Below are 13,017 nucleotides of genomic sequence, written 5' to 3'. Positions count from 1 at the left end.
GAGGCTCCAGAGGGGGAAGCACATTAGCGGGAGGGGGTTGCTGCTTCTTTGCTTACTGCTGATGCTGGAGCACAGTACAGCCAGGCTGAACCGAGTGAACTGCAATGGAGGTCAGGGAGTCCAACATTCCTCTGGAACACTATGTTTACACTGTGTAGCAGAGGGGAGGGCGGCGGGAGCAGATGAGGGAGGAGAGAGGGGTTGCGAGGGGGACGACAAACAGGGAAGGAAATCATTTGCCGCTTAGACTGTACAAGGTAATGTGACACGGATATGGGGGGGCGCTGAATGTGCTTCAACGTAAAAGATTCTGGGTGTGCACACGCAATCGTGTGAACACACGTGCTCACATATAGTACTTTTTTTTAACATAAAAAGGATTTGAAGATTCGGAAATTCAAGATGAAAAAGGAGAAAGCTAGCATCGCATCTCTACAGACATACATACTGTACACAGTTGACCAAAATGAAATTTGTGCATGTATATGATTAATATTAATGTATTTATATATTAAATAAGCAGTATTGATATATAAAGATTTTTTTAAACATAACATCTGTTATTAATTTCACAATTTTGTGATAGAATCTGTCATATTCATATTTACATTACACTACCAAATGTTTTGAAAATATTAGCATTAGAAATCATTAAGATTGTTTGTCTTGGAAAAGAAATAAAATCGTTCTGATAAATCAACAGAATAGGGTATACTATGTATGCACAAAAAATAAAAAATACATCAAAATAATAACTTCTAATAACATAATCATTACAATTGTACAGTAGCAAATTCTGGATCCTCATAACTACACAGTAAATTCTAATTTTCAGTCTTCTCATAAATACTTGCCACACACGCACACCCATGGAAATGTGCATTCTCTCATTGTTTAAAATCTCACTACTGGAACACCAATGAAGAAAATGACTTTCCCCATCTGCTGGTACAACCTAGAAATTGCAACCAGTTTCCGTTACATCTGGTTAAAAACTAAATTTTCCTTCTAAAAAATACAATGGGCTAATTAGAAATCATATTCTTCCATAAGAATTGCAGACTGCCTTGACTGGTGAATTTACAGTATACAGCAAAAAAAGGCTTCAGGATGATGACATTTCATTAGCTTTAATAATTGTCTGCATGTTCTCCCCGGGCTTGCATGGGTTTTTTTCTGGCTACTCCAGTTTCCTCCCAGATCCCAAAAACATTCAGGGTAGGCCGATTTAACACATCACAAAAGTTTCTTTACGTCAATGTATTCAACTTTCCCAAATGTCATGGCTTTGGAGCCATCTTTTGCCACATAAAGCGAAGGAAAAAAGCAATAGAACTGCAAAATGGATTTTTCCATGAATTCAATAAAATGGTTCTGTCATAAAGATTGATGAGGAGTAGTATTTTGTTATAATGTGATGGTAGGGATCCCTGTTTTGTTGTTATTGGTTACTTTATTCTTGTCAAGTTGGTCATAGATGAATTACACAAACAAGATACGATTAAAAAAAAGTGTCGAATATACATATTGGTCAGTAAGACCTGTGGTGTAAAGCAAATTTTTGCAGTTCCTCTGAGAGATCTGTGCAATGTGTGGTTAGCTGGGAAGCTTCGGAAAGGTCTCCAGACAGGCAAAATAATTACCTGTCACACCGGGCTTGGTTTATCGGGAAGTCGTCATTTGACAATTTGAAATAAGCTAGTCATCCATTTAGGATAGTCTGCTTTCCTCCCTTTCCCACTTAATTGTAATTTGCAACATTGTCTCAAAATGCATTTTCTCTCTTCTTGCTGTCTGTGCTGCTCTTTTACATTACACAGTTCAATGTCATCTGCCCAATTATCCTTCTCACAAAAAAATGGCTCATATATAGACTATTTGTGAGAGTACATCCAATTGTAATAAAAAAAACGATAAGGCACAGAAACTTTAAATGTCTCCAGCCTTTCAAATTTGTCTGGAAACACACTATTCCATCAGAACTTCTCTTACTAGATGGAAAATGACACGTGAGAGTTCAAGAGCTCAGATTTATAGTCTGTTAAAAATAGATGCCTTAACACTCTCTTTCTAACAGGAATGTCATTTCCAGTTTAGTTTTTAGTTTTTTAACGAGACCGATATTGTTTGGTTTTGCACACCATCAACAGTTTCAAGGATTTTTATTGTAAAAAAGTGTGCATAGTCTGAACCAACCACATTGGGTGTGACAACAATATACAACTACTATTGTTAATGATCATAACAGGTCCAATTTCTATGCGGTAGATGCCATATTTTTGTGGAACCTCTTAAATGAAAACATAATGTCTCCAATTGTGATTTTTTTTTTTGTAACAAATCCAGTGTGGAAAGCTGAATATCACAAAATGTGCCCCATTATTTGAAAGAATGTAACCAATATGAGTAGAAGACAAGGCTAGGCTGAAGGACAGCAGTAGTTTGTGGTTTTTTTAAGAGGCAAGGATTTGTTGAGAAAATAACCTTAAGTGGGTTCTCCTCACAAAAGACACTGCTTCTTCTGCAAAGCCGTCACTTCTCAAATTATATCTTCAGTAATTTCTTCCTCAATTTGTGTTCTCACCTGCAATTTCTCTCAATCAGATGTGGTACTAAAACATAACAAAGTTTATGTGAATTGAGTTACAGTGTAATCATGAAATAAGTTGCGTAGTAAATTAACTTTGATTGCAGGACTTGGCATGAATTATTGGTCACACTGGTACAAAGGAGAAGTGTGTGTGTGCAGGTAAGTGCAGCCCAACTGGCAAAGCTCTTAAGCCAAGGGTGTCAGACTCGGGTTGGTTCCCGGGCCGCATTAATGTCAACTCGATTTTATGTGGGCCGGACCATTTTAGATATAATATTTAGATTTTTTATATAAATGGATTAAAAGAACTGGATTAAAAGCCCTGAATATTCAATTTTTTATAGATCTAAAACAATGTTTATTTTAGCTTTTTTTAAATGTTTTTAGATTTTACAAAATGATTTTTGAACTAAAAACACAGAAAAAATTTGATTAAAAGATTAAAAATATTGATTTAAAAGGGGGAAAATAAGGAAATTTAATATACATCTATACTCTTCATTTTAATTTGATCCTAAAACAGAAAGTCGGCACTAATGATTTACTTTCTCGGGCCGCACAAAATGATGCGGCGGGCCAGATTTGGCCCCCAGGCCGCCATTTTGACACCAATATCTTAAGCTTTAAATATTCAAACAGACAAGCCCTAACTTGCGAGCGATGATTTGAGTTACGAGTGAGTTTCCCAAATTCAACAAATGGCTTCTTCATATCCATGTGAAAAGCCTCAATCGTGCTGTCTCCCATGGTGTAAAAAACAATGTTTCGTTTCATTTGACGACCTGGTGTGATGCCTCATTATCTCAATCGCTTTGTTCTTCTTTGTAAGGACACTAACTAAAATCTCTGCTTCTGTATTATTCGTGGACGGTTCAGAATCACGCAGTGATATTCGACACTAAGGGAAACTGATATGTCACCAATTAACTGTCCATTTATGTTTATGGAATGCGGAAAGAAAGCCGAGTACCTGGAGAAAACCCAGGCAAGCACAGGGAGAACATGCAAACTTGGACTCAAGCCTATGACCTCTCACCTGTGAGACCATTATGGTAACCTATCCAACAAAATATGAACATAGCAACTCGAGCACATGTGTCAAAGTGGTGGCCCGGGGGCCAAATCTGGCCCGCCGCATCATTTTGTGTGGCCCGGTAAATCATGAGTGCCGACTTTCTGTTTTAGGATCAAATTAAAATGAAGAGTATAGATGCATATTACATTTCCTGATTTTCCCCCTTTTAAATCAATAATTGTAAATTTTTAATCATTTTTTTAGTGTTTTTAGTTCCAAAATCATTTTGTAAAATATAAAAATATAAAAAAAGCTAAAATAAACATTGTTTTAGATCTATAAAAAACTGAATATTCAGGGCTTTTATTCCAGTTCTTTTAATCCATTTATTAAATAAAAAAATCTAAATATGATATCTAAAATGGTCTGGCCCACGTGAAATCAAGTTGACGTTAAAGCGGCCCGCGAACCAACCAGAGTCTGACACCCCTGACCTAGAGTAACATGGATTGAAAAATACCTCAAAATGTGTTTTTGTCCCCATGAACCAGATTGACAATCTGGCTCTCGCCCACGGGTCATACATTTGACACCACTGAAGAGCCGGGGGGAATGTGTTATTTATGGCCATTGAACTGGAAACGGAACCTTTTGTCACAAAGGAAAGTGAAAACTGGGATTTAGCCATTTTTAGCTACTTAGTATTCTATAGACAAAGGGTCGGAAACGTTTTTGACAGGGCCATAAAGAATCCATATTTTAAAAATTATTCTTTGAGAGCATATTCCGAATTTAAAAGTGTGTGCATTATTTGTCATTGCACCACATTTAAAGTAAAAAAGTCTCTTAATTCTTTTGCTATCATTGCAATGCTGTTGCAAATGAATGAGTATCAATAAGAGAATGCATGCAAAAAAGTAATGAAAAATAGAATTCTGATTTAAGCGGTGGCTAGAGGTATTGTCAGTGCCTTGGTGCTGAACTGATGCTCCTATTGGTGCGTTCGGGACTCAGCTCTCTCACCTGCGGTTTTCATATTTTACCTCACAGGTTAGCGGAGAGCCATATGCACCCATGAAAAGAGCCACATATGGCTCCCGAGCCATAGGCTCCCTACCACTGCTATAGACCATAAATACTGATGCAAGATAACAGAAAAGTCATTGCAGCATTCGTGGTTGACTACATCGTGTTAATTGAAAAGTACAGATGCCGTTTCAGCCCGGTACATTGTAAGGCCTCCATGAAGGCCAGGCCAGTCCCTTAGCACGGCCCAGACTAAAACCAGACACACAGGGGATTCCATCTGAATTCAATTTCACCTCTGGCCCTTGTGGCGGCTGCTTGAGCCGTGGCCAAACAAAGAGCCAAGCTTCACATTGAACGTGAGAACCCCCTCATCTCCTGACCTCAATTTCCATGTGAATAGATAAAAAATGGAACTGGAAGCAAATGGTGAAAGACAGGAATGAGCGAGTCAGGACTAAATTGGTTTATTTTCAGATCACTCATTACCTTTCATGCCCACCTGGGATTAAAACCTATCTCCTGATGTTGGTACATATTTCCTTGAAGGGGTCAACTACACATAGTATATAGTAGTCTACTTGGAGTTTTAAGTCATTGCTGAGACATTTACAGTAACGTTATATTTAACCTGTCTAATGAAAAATGAGACATTTTGCATCTCATTTCGCATCTCTTTGGCACAACTACAGTATCACAATGTGCCCATATTTCCAAGATAATTCGACCATTCTTATAAAATTGTTTAGTTTGTTTTACCGGCTAGATGCTAAATACGTTACTGTAACCATTCAGTCAGAATGAGAAAGAGTTAAAAGTATAATATATTTGAAACCTTAGTATAATTTGCTATGTTTGTTGCTCTGCACTGTTTCTGTTTTGCTTGAACAACAGCACCAGCATGAATTCAGTAATATATACAATATACGTTTAGCGTAAAGGTGTGACCAAAACTGCAATGTAAGCAAGAGTAAGTTTTGGGTGGGGTATGAAGGTGATGGGACTCATTACTGTCTTCAGTAAAATGAGACACAACTAGTCAAATAGAAAAGAAGCCTAACCACACCTGCGGTAAGATCCAACCACTCCCATACACTGTTTTAATAAAGACACAATAAAATATTCACTATATAAGATGACTCTCTTAGTCAGTGAAACTTATCGAGGTATGTTCTCCACTTTAAAGTGGGTATGATAATGATAAAAAATAATGACCAGCTTTGTCTGTAAAACCATTTAAAAAACACTTACGGTTGTCCCCCGCCTTTGGCCTGAAGTCAACTGGGATAGGCTCTAGCACCCCCCACAACCCATGTGAGGATAAGTGGTTCAGAAAATCAGTGAATGAATGAATAATCCAAAGCAGACATTAAAATAAAGTGAGAGGAGTACATCACTATGTAAATAAATTACACGATTATATCTCTGTATATTGCAGAGGAAATCCTTTTCAGCCTAACCCCCAAGAGTTCACTTTAAATATCTGTATCCAAAGCCTTGACTCTGAGAGTCAGTTGGTGGTATATCTCACATCTCAATGACTTTTGCCTATAGTAAAAGAAAAAAAACTCACTTGAACCTTTGTGTTGCTGAACCAGAAAAAAAAGACAGCTTCTCCATCATCCAGAAAATCATAAGCTTCCCTTTATGTTCCCCTGCTCATTAAACTTTGTAACTCTGCAGAAAGCAGACAAGGGGGGAAATGATTGGCTTCTGCCGGAGGAATAAAAGACCCTTGAGGTCGCCGTCTTGAATGTGTGCCATGTTGAACAGGCTGGGACTGGGGATCCAAGACAACAGAGAGGGAAATAAAAGTCAATAGACAGAGCTCCAGGCCAGCATACCCACTGTGCATAATCTCCCATGGTTGTAGTTTAATTGTAATGAGAAGATGGAGTCATAATGATGACCCGTCATGACCACAGAGGGTGGCAGGCTGAGGCAAAGGGACAAATTCTGAAAGGGAGGTCAGAGGGAAATTATGGTACAGGATTTGATATCTCCATTCAAAAATTGCACTGGGAACCCAGTCACATTCAATGCAGGCCAATTATTTCAATACGACCACGATGTTGGGCGTGGAAAGAGAACAGAAAAGGGAAATTAAAAAAAAAAGGGGGCTGACATTCAGGCTGGCAGGGCAAGGGAGGTAACAAGTTCACGGTCCTTTCAGAAAACATAACCGCCTGCTGCGTGATGGCCTATGGAGCCTTGGATTGGCCCTCACTCGTGAGACCCAGGGAAGAATGCATGGGAAACACTTTATAAAAAAATAAAAAAAAGACTGGAGTAAAACTGATGTTCGAATAAATGATGTCGTTGTGTTTCCAATTTACACAGCTCCAATATAGACAGGCACAATGAAAAACTGCCTCTGACAGGTCCAAAAATAATTCCCTTCACTTTGAAGAAATAACTGTTATTCCACACTTCCAAACTCTACAACAGTGCTAATAATAGTCCTTTTTATTGAAGGAGAAGAACAAAAAGATAATGACGTCTGACATTAGTGACACTTAACAGAGAAGGAACTTTTAAAATATTCTCAATTCAATATTCAAAGCCCACATTTTTCATACCACTGGTCAATTAAATGACTTTCATAGCAACAGAAAACCAGGCACTCTGGAAAATGTAACTCTAAATGCTCATGGAACCATGATGTTATTAACTCCTAAAAATGGAGGTCATGTCTTATTCCAAATTGGAAAAAAATGTGTTTTTTTCAGTAAGACATTAAGTACAGTATAGGGTTTAAGTAGTAGAACAAAGCGGGTAGGAATGAACTGATACACATATCTAATATTTTCACCAATCTGCCTTCACAACTCTCATAAATGACTGCATGTTGAATTTTAAACAGATTATCCGGGCATAAATAGTTAATAAGTAAACAGCAAGTGCCAAGGAAAATGTGGATTTTATGTTTGATGCCATCCCTATGTTAGGAAAGTATGTTGTCATATAAATATTGCATCTGTGCTAATGATACAAATCATTTCCCTTCATGATGACTACTTAGTGCCACACCAACTAGGATTATATTTCTGTTGCGAGGACAAGACTTCCCATATTAAAAAATGCTGAAATGGTTAAACTGTATCACAATTAAATTCTGAGATTTAAGGCCGAGAACACAATCATGATTTTACTTATTTCTACTTCAGAAGTGCCCTAACCGCCGATCGTGATCGTCTAGTGCACACGTGTCAAAGTGGCGGCCTGGGGGCCAAATCTGTCCCGCCGCATCATTTTGTGTGGCCCGGGAAAGTAAATCATGAGTGCCGATTTTCTGTTTTAGGATCAAATTAAAATGAAGAATATAGATGTATAATACATTTCCTGATTTTCCCCCTTTTAAATCTATAATTGTAATTTTTTGATCCATTTTTTCTGTGTTTTTAGTTCAAAAATCATTTTGTAAAATCTAAAAATATATTTAAAAAAAGCTAAAATAAATATTGTTTTAGATCTATAAAAAACTGAATATTCAGGGATTTTAATCCAGTTCTTTTAATCAATTTATAAAAAAAAAATCTAAATATTATATCTAAAATGGTCCAGCCCACATGAAATCAAGTTGACGTTAAAGCAGCCCACGAATCAACCCGAGTCTGACACCCTTGGTCTAGTGGATCTCAATGATAAGGTCAGGCTATCACATTTAAAAAAAAGTTCAAAATGAACTACAACTAATAAATCAGCCCTGAGACCAAAAAATGATTAATGTGTATACATCCCTAGGCTACACAGTGCATAACACCACAATGTCTTACTAGGTCATTTTCAATCTTTTCATAACTCTATGATACTAACAACAACAAAAAGGGATGAAAATCTCACATGTCCGAATAGCAATAAATCTCATTGTTGGAGAATGGAGGTGCTGACTCATTTTTTTTTGCGAAAGCTTAATTCAAAGTGATATAAAATTTAGTAGAAGTTGTCATTTTTTGTGTGCTGCGAGGGTTTAGTATACAAAAATATAGTATATTTTTGTAAATATGAAAAAAATTGTATATTGCATCGGTATTCAATAGTAATACAGTGTTAATGAGGAGAGTAATTGAGTCCATATATATGTTTGTTGTACTTTTTTCATGCCCATAGTCTTAACACGTGTGTTTGCAATTACTTCCAGTCATGAAAGAAATGCCATTGACTTGAAAATTAAATTCATTAGATTCTTTCTCCACTACCCAAACAGGGTATCGTTGCCCCAAAATTAATAGGAAGTGGGCCAGGAGCTACAGGCAATGACCTGGAAATGCCCCAAAATCAACGGGAAGTAACATGGAATAACTCCCAAACCTCTTCATTCAACATTATTCCTCATAATTTTATGTATACTATACTATATCACTATTTACTCTTTAATAGATTCACAATTTTTAGTGTAAAAGGAATCACACCTTGTCAATGTGTGTATCCTAAACAGGTACAGTAAATTAATAGTGTGGTTACTCGCACTGAGAATGAGTGCACCAGTGCTAACACTGAATTAGAAATCCTACAATAATACCTTCGTCAAAGCTAATTCTCCAATCATACATGTCTTCCATAAGATGGTTATCACAATTATAACAGAAAGCCTTTTGTACGACACGCTTACCACAGAAGGAAATATCAAGCCAAGGAGTCATTAGTGTTTGGCCTTGTCAAAGCCTAAACCTCCTACAAAATGCTCTAACTTGAACCACCCTCAACTGTTTGTTTTCCTTTAGGTGGATTGGCCCACTTTGAAATCAAAGAAATAATAAACCAGCCAACAATGAGCCCCCAAGACACCTATGCTGTCATATAATGGCCAGTGCCAAGGAATGCTGGGAAAGTTATTGGCGCAAAACTTTGGAGGGACTTTCTGACAGAAGACAACGATCAGAATGTGATCCCATGCACAGTCGTTAAAAATATAAATTCACAATGACCACAGAAAATTTGATTCAATTGATGTATAATCGACCCAGACTGCAAAACTAATAAATAACAAATTTAAAGATATAATTAACTTCATGGAAAAGTCTTGCTGTAATGTAAATGATACAGTTTCAAGTAACACATAAAACAATACTGATGCAATATTTTGGAAAGAGAACACAGACAACCACAACAAATGTAGCAGAAAAAGACGCATGTTGAATTTAGGACATACACGTGGGTAAAATTTGTTGAGTTTGGTCTCCCTGATATATATATATGCAGTCAATCAAAAGAATTTTATCCAACTGGGGACAGGGAGAACACAAAGTGGAGTATTCTACTCTATCTGTTACAAAATATTATGTACTACAGCAGTTTAACAGTAGGTAATAAATATGAGTAGTTGTTGGTCATTTTCTGGTTACTCACCCGGACAGCGGGGCAGACGGCATCAGTCAGACTCTCATCTTGCTCCACCTCTTAGATTTCAAACTCCACGTTCTTCCTGACAGGCTCTGGAAGTTGTTCTAAGGTGATTGACGGTTGCAAAAAGAGAGCATGTGAGAGAGGAAAGAGCACATTGGAGATAAGTTCTCTCATGCCTTCTCCCATCCTTCTTCTTGTTTCTTTACTTTTTTATTGCTATGTTTTCCTTTAGGTAAATTGCACATGCTCACACTCAGTAATAGCACACAGCTCTCCACACGCTACCGGGGAAAATTAAAATAACAGTGAGAAAGCAAGAGAGGGCAACGAGGGAGGGGAAGGAGAGAGAGAGAGAGTGAAGGGCAACAAAAGTACACGCAGCCTCCCTTCAAATTTAGAGGCTGGATTTCTAGGCAACCTCTACTGGGCATGCTCACAACTAAAAGGCAGCACAGGGTGTACTGAACATTCACTTCCGTTCTTGTTCTTGCCCTTGCCTTCCTTCCTTACATGAGCATAGTTCTGCCTTCACCTTCTCTCCTTCGTTTCTGCCACACACCACCTCGGAAATACACAAACCACCCCTTTCAATCATGACACAAAATATGCCTTGTTTCTCCGCAAATGCAAAACCAATCATCTCAGTCATTCAATACTATATTGTTCATCTGAAATGGTCCATAGTGCAAAAACACACGTTGAGGATCAGGGATGTTGATGCAGTCATCTTTAATGTCAGTGCATTTTAAGTGTTTACACGGGTTGCTTCCAGCAAATCACGCGAGTGGCATGTATGAAAAAAAGTATTTCTTATGTATCTGAATTTGGTTATCATACTTTAAGAAAGGAGACAAAATTCACTGAAACCACAAAAAAATAGTTATTAGCTGCCTGTACCTAAGCATCACTCGGTCAAAACAACAATGTAATCTTGTCGACATCCTGAGGGGAGGCTAATCCATCCAGACTGTCTAAAGGGTCGCGATAAAGGCCAGGTGGAGGAGGTCCAGACGGCTGGAGAACTGACACAATGAGGTCAGAGGTTATGGGAAGCAATAGGTCAACATTTAGATGACAAGTCAATGCCATGGAAAAGGCAGAGCTGTTTGTGTCCAGCATGAGGCAGATGATGGAGTAAAGGGGGGGGGGAGAGTTAAAAATGAAAAGAAGGCAAGAATGACTCAGTTTACAATCAGACACGCTTCAAAATATTTCACTTTAAATGCAAAAATTGAAATTGCGTAGCCAACAGACATTCAATAGCACCGCATGCAAAAATAGTACTAAGCTCAGATGAATTTCTCATTTTCTGAACCGCTTTATCCTCACTAGGGTGGCAGGGGGTGCTGGAGCCTATCCCAGCTGACTCCGGGCCAGAGGCGGGGGGCACCCCGAATCAGTGGCACAACCATGCACACCCATACATAGGTGCAGCTTAGAGTGTCCAATCAGCCTATCATGCATGTTTTTGGAATGTGGGAGGAAAGCAGGGTACCCAGAGGAAACCCACACACGAGAACACACATAGGTGGGCGTGACCTGGATTTGAACCCAGGACCCCAGAGCTGTGAGGCTGATGCGCTAACCACTCGTTCCACCGCGCCGCCTCAGATGAATTCAACCAGAATTTCATCAAAGTCTCCATGCTATCACCATGGAAAGAATCACAAAGACGACCAGTTGAAATTAGTCAGATCTTTAAGGAAATGATTTGACTTCCAAAATATGGAGATCAGCATGACAGTTGTGTTGAACTTTGTTAAAGGCTTTTGATTTGATTTGTAAGCAAACCTAGAAGGACTCAATACTCCATATGGTTCTTCGTGTTCCCAACAGACTTTGTTCCTAACCCTTTACATCACATTACCAGGAAAAAGAGAAGATATTTTTTGGGGGTAGTCTCAAAAAATGTTTGTCAATGGTTGGAGCCAGCTCATCCTAGAAGAGTCATTACTCCTCTCTCCCTAGGTCTCCAAGGACCTGTGACCCCAACCATTGTCCGGCACTAGCCGATCTTGACGAAGGTCCTAGCGCTCAACAAAGCTCAGTTATTAACTCCAGATTGGTTGGCCCACGGTCACGATTTGCCTGTCTGGCTTTAAAGTAAGTAGGTCAGATAAACACAACACAACAAATATCAACTTTAACACCCCCTTCCCCCGCACCAAGTCATCCCACCGCGGTAACCAGTTGATGAGGGCAGGGAGTGTCAAGCTTATTACAGCCAATGAAGTCCATCCACCTGATCCTGCAGATATGTTATGTTAGATCTGGTATTCTGCAATAAGCCTACAGGCTGCCTTTAAATGGAGGCAGTCTACCCATAAAAATTGTCGCAGTGTCAGTAAGTTTTTCATCAATTTATGCCTGTCTGGACACTAAAAATGTTTTATTGTCATAATGACAAATGTCGGCTCCACACTTGCGTCGTGTCGTTAAATTGAAATGACTGGGAAAATGTATGTTATGTGCACCTACATTTTCGACCGGCACCCTCATACATTATTTCAAGTTATGACTTAGTGTGCTTCTAATTTGTCGGGAATGATGTGCAATAAAGCAACACAAAAAAGAAGGTAGAATTGATCAGTTTTCTCACAAAATTAATAAAATGGAGTTCCTATAGAGAAAGTTATTCCACAATGCATTTTTCTTTTGTCCATTTAGACCTGAATAATGAATGCAAAACTATTGACTAAGCCAAATCTATGTATTAATAGTCTAGTGTAAGAAATTTCCATTTTAACCTGTAACAAAATGTTTGGGGGGTAAAACACACAATATCCAATAACGATCAAGTTCATAACATTTTTTACTAAAAGTCTGTACAATACAAATAAGAAATAGCTGTCTGCCTTTTGCACCTCTCCCCGGGGCATGTGTGGGTTTTCTCCAGGTACTCCGGTTTCCTCCCACATTCCAAAAACATGAATGGTACGTTGGTTGAACATTAAATTGCTCCTAGGTATGAGCGCTATAGTAAATGGTTGGTCATCTCCTTGTGCCCTGTGATTGGCTACCCACCGATTCAGGTTGTCCC

The 13,017-nt window shown here is 38.5% G+C and overlaps 1 long non-coding RNA gene across 1 annotated transcript in view; it reads right to left on the bottom strand.

The window, feature by feature from the left end:
• LOC144084019 (uncharacterized) overlaps window positions 1–10,325 on the bottom strand; it is a 60,395-nt gene extending 50,070 nt beyond the window's left edge. Inside the window, exon 1 of the long non-coding RNA XR_013303699.1 lies at window positions 9,981–10,325. This is a non-coding gene — a long non-coding RNA (uncharacterized LOC144084019). The remainder of the gene's footprint in view (window positions 1–9,980) is intronic.
• Window positions 10,326–13,017: the final 2,692 nt, after the last annotated feature.

The sequence above is a fragment of the Stigmatopora argus genome, chromosome 10 (assembly GCF_051989625.1).
Source record: "Stigmatopora argus isolate UIUO_Sarg chromosome 10, RoL_Sarg_1.0, whole genome shotgun sequence".
Lineage (NCBI taxonomy): Eukaryota > Metazoa > Chordata > Actinopteri > Syngnathiformes > Syngnathidae > Stigmatopora > Stigmatopora argus.
Note: the sequence above shows the minus strand (reverse complement) of the source record. Positions and strands in the feature narration are given on the sequence as shown.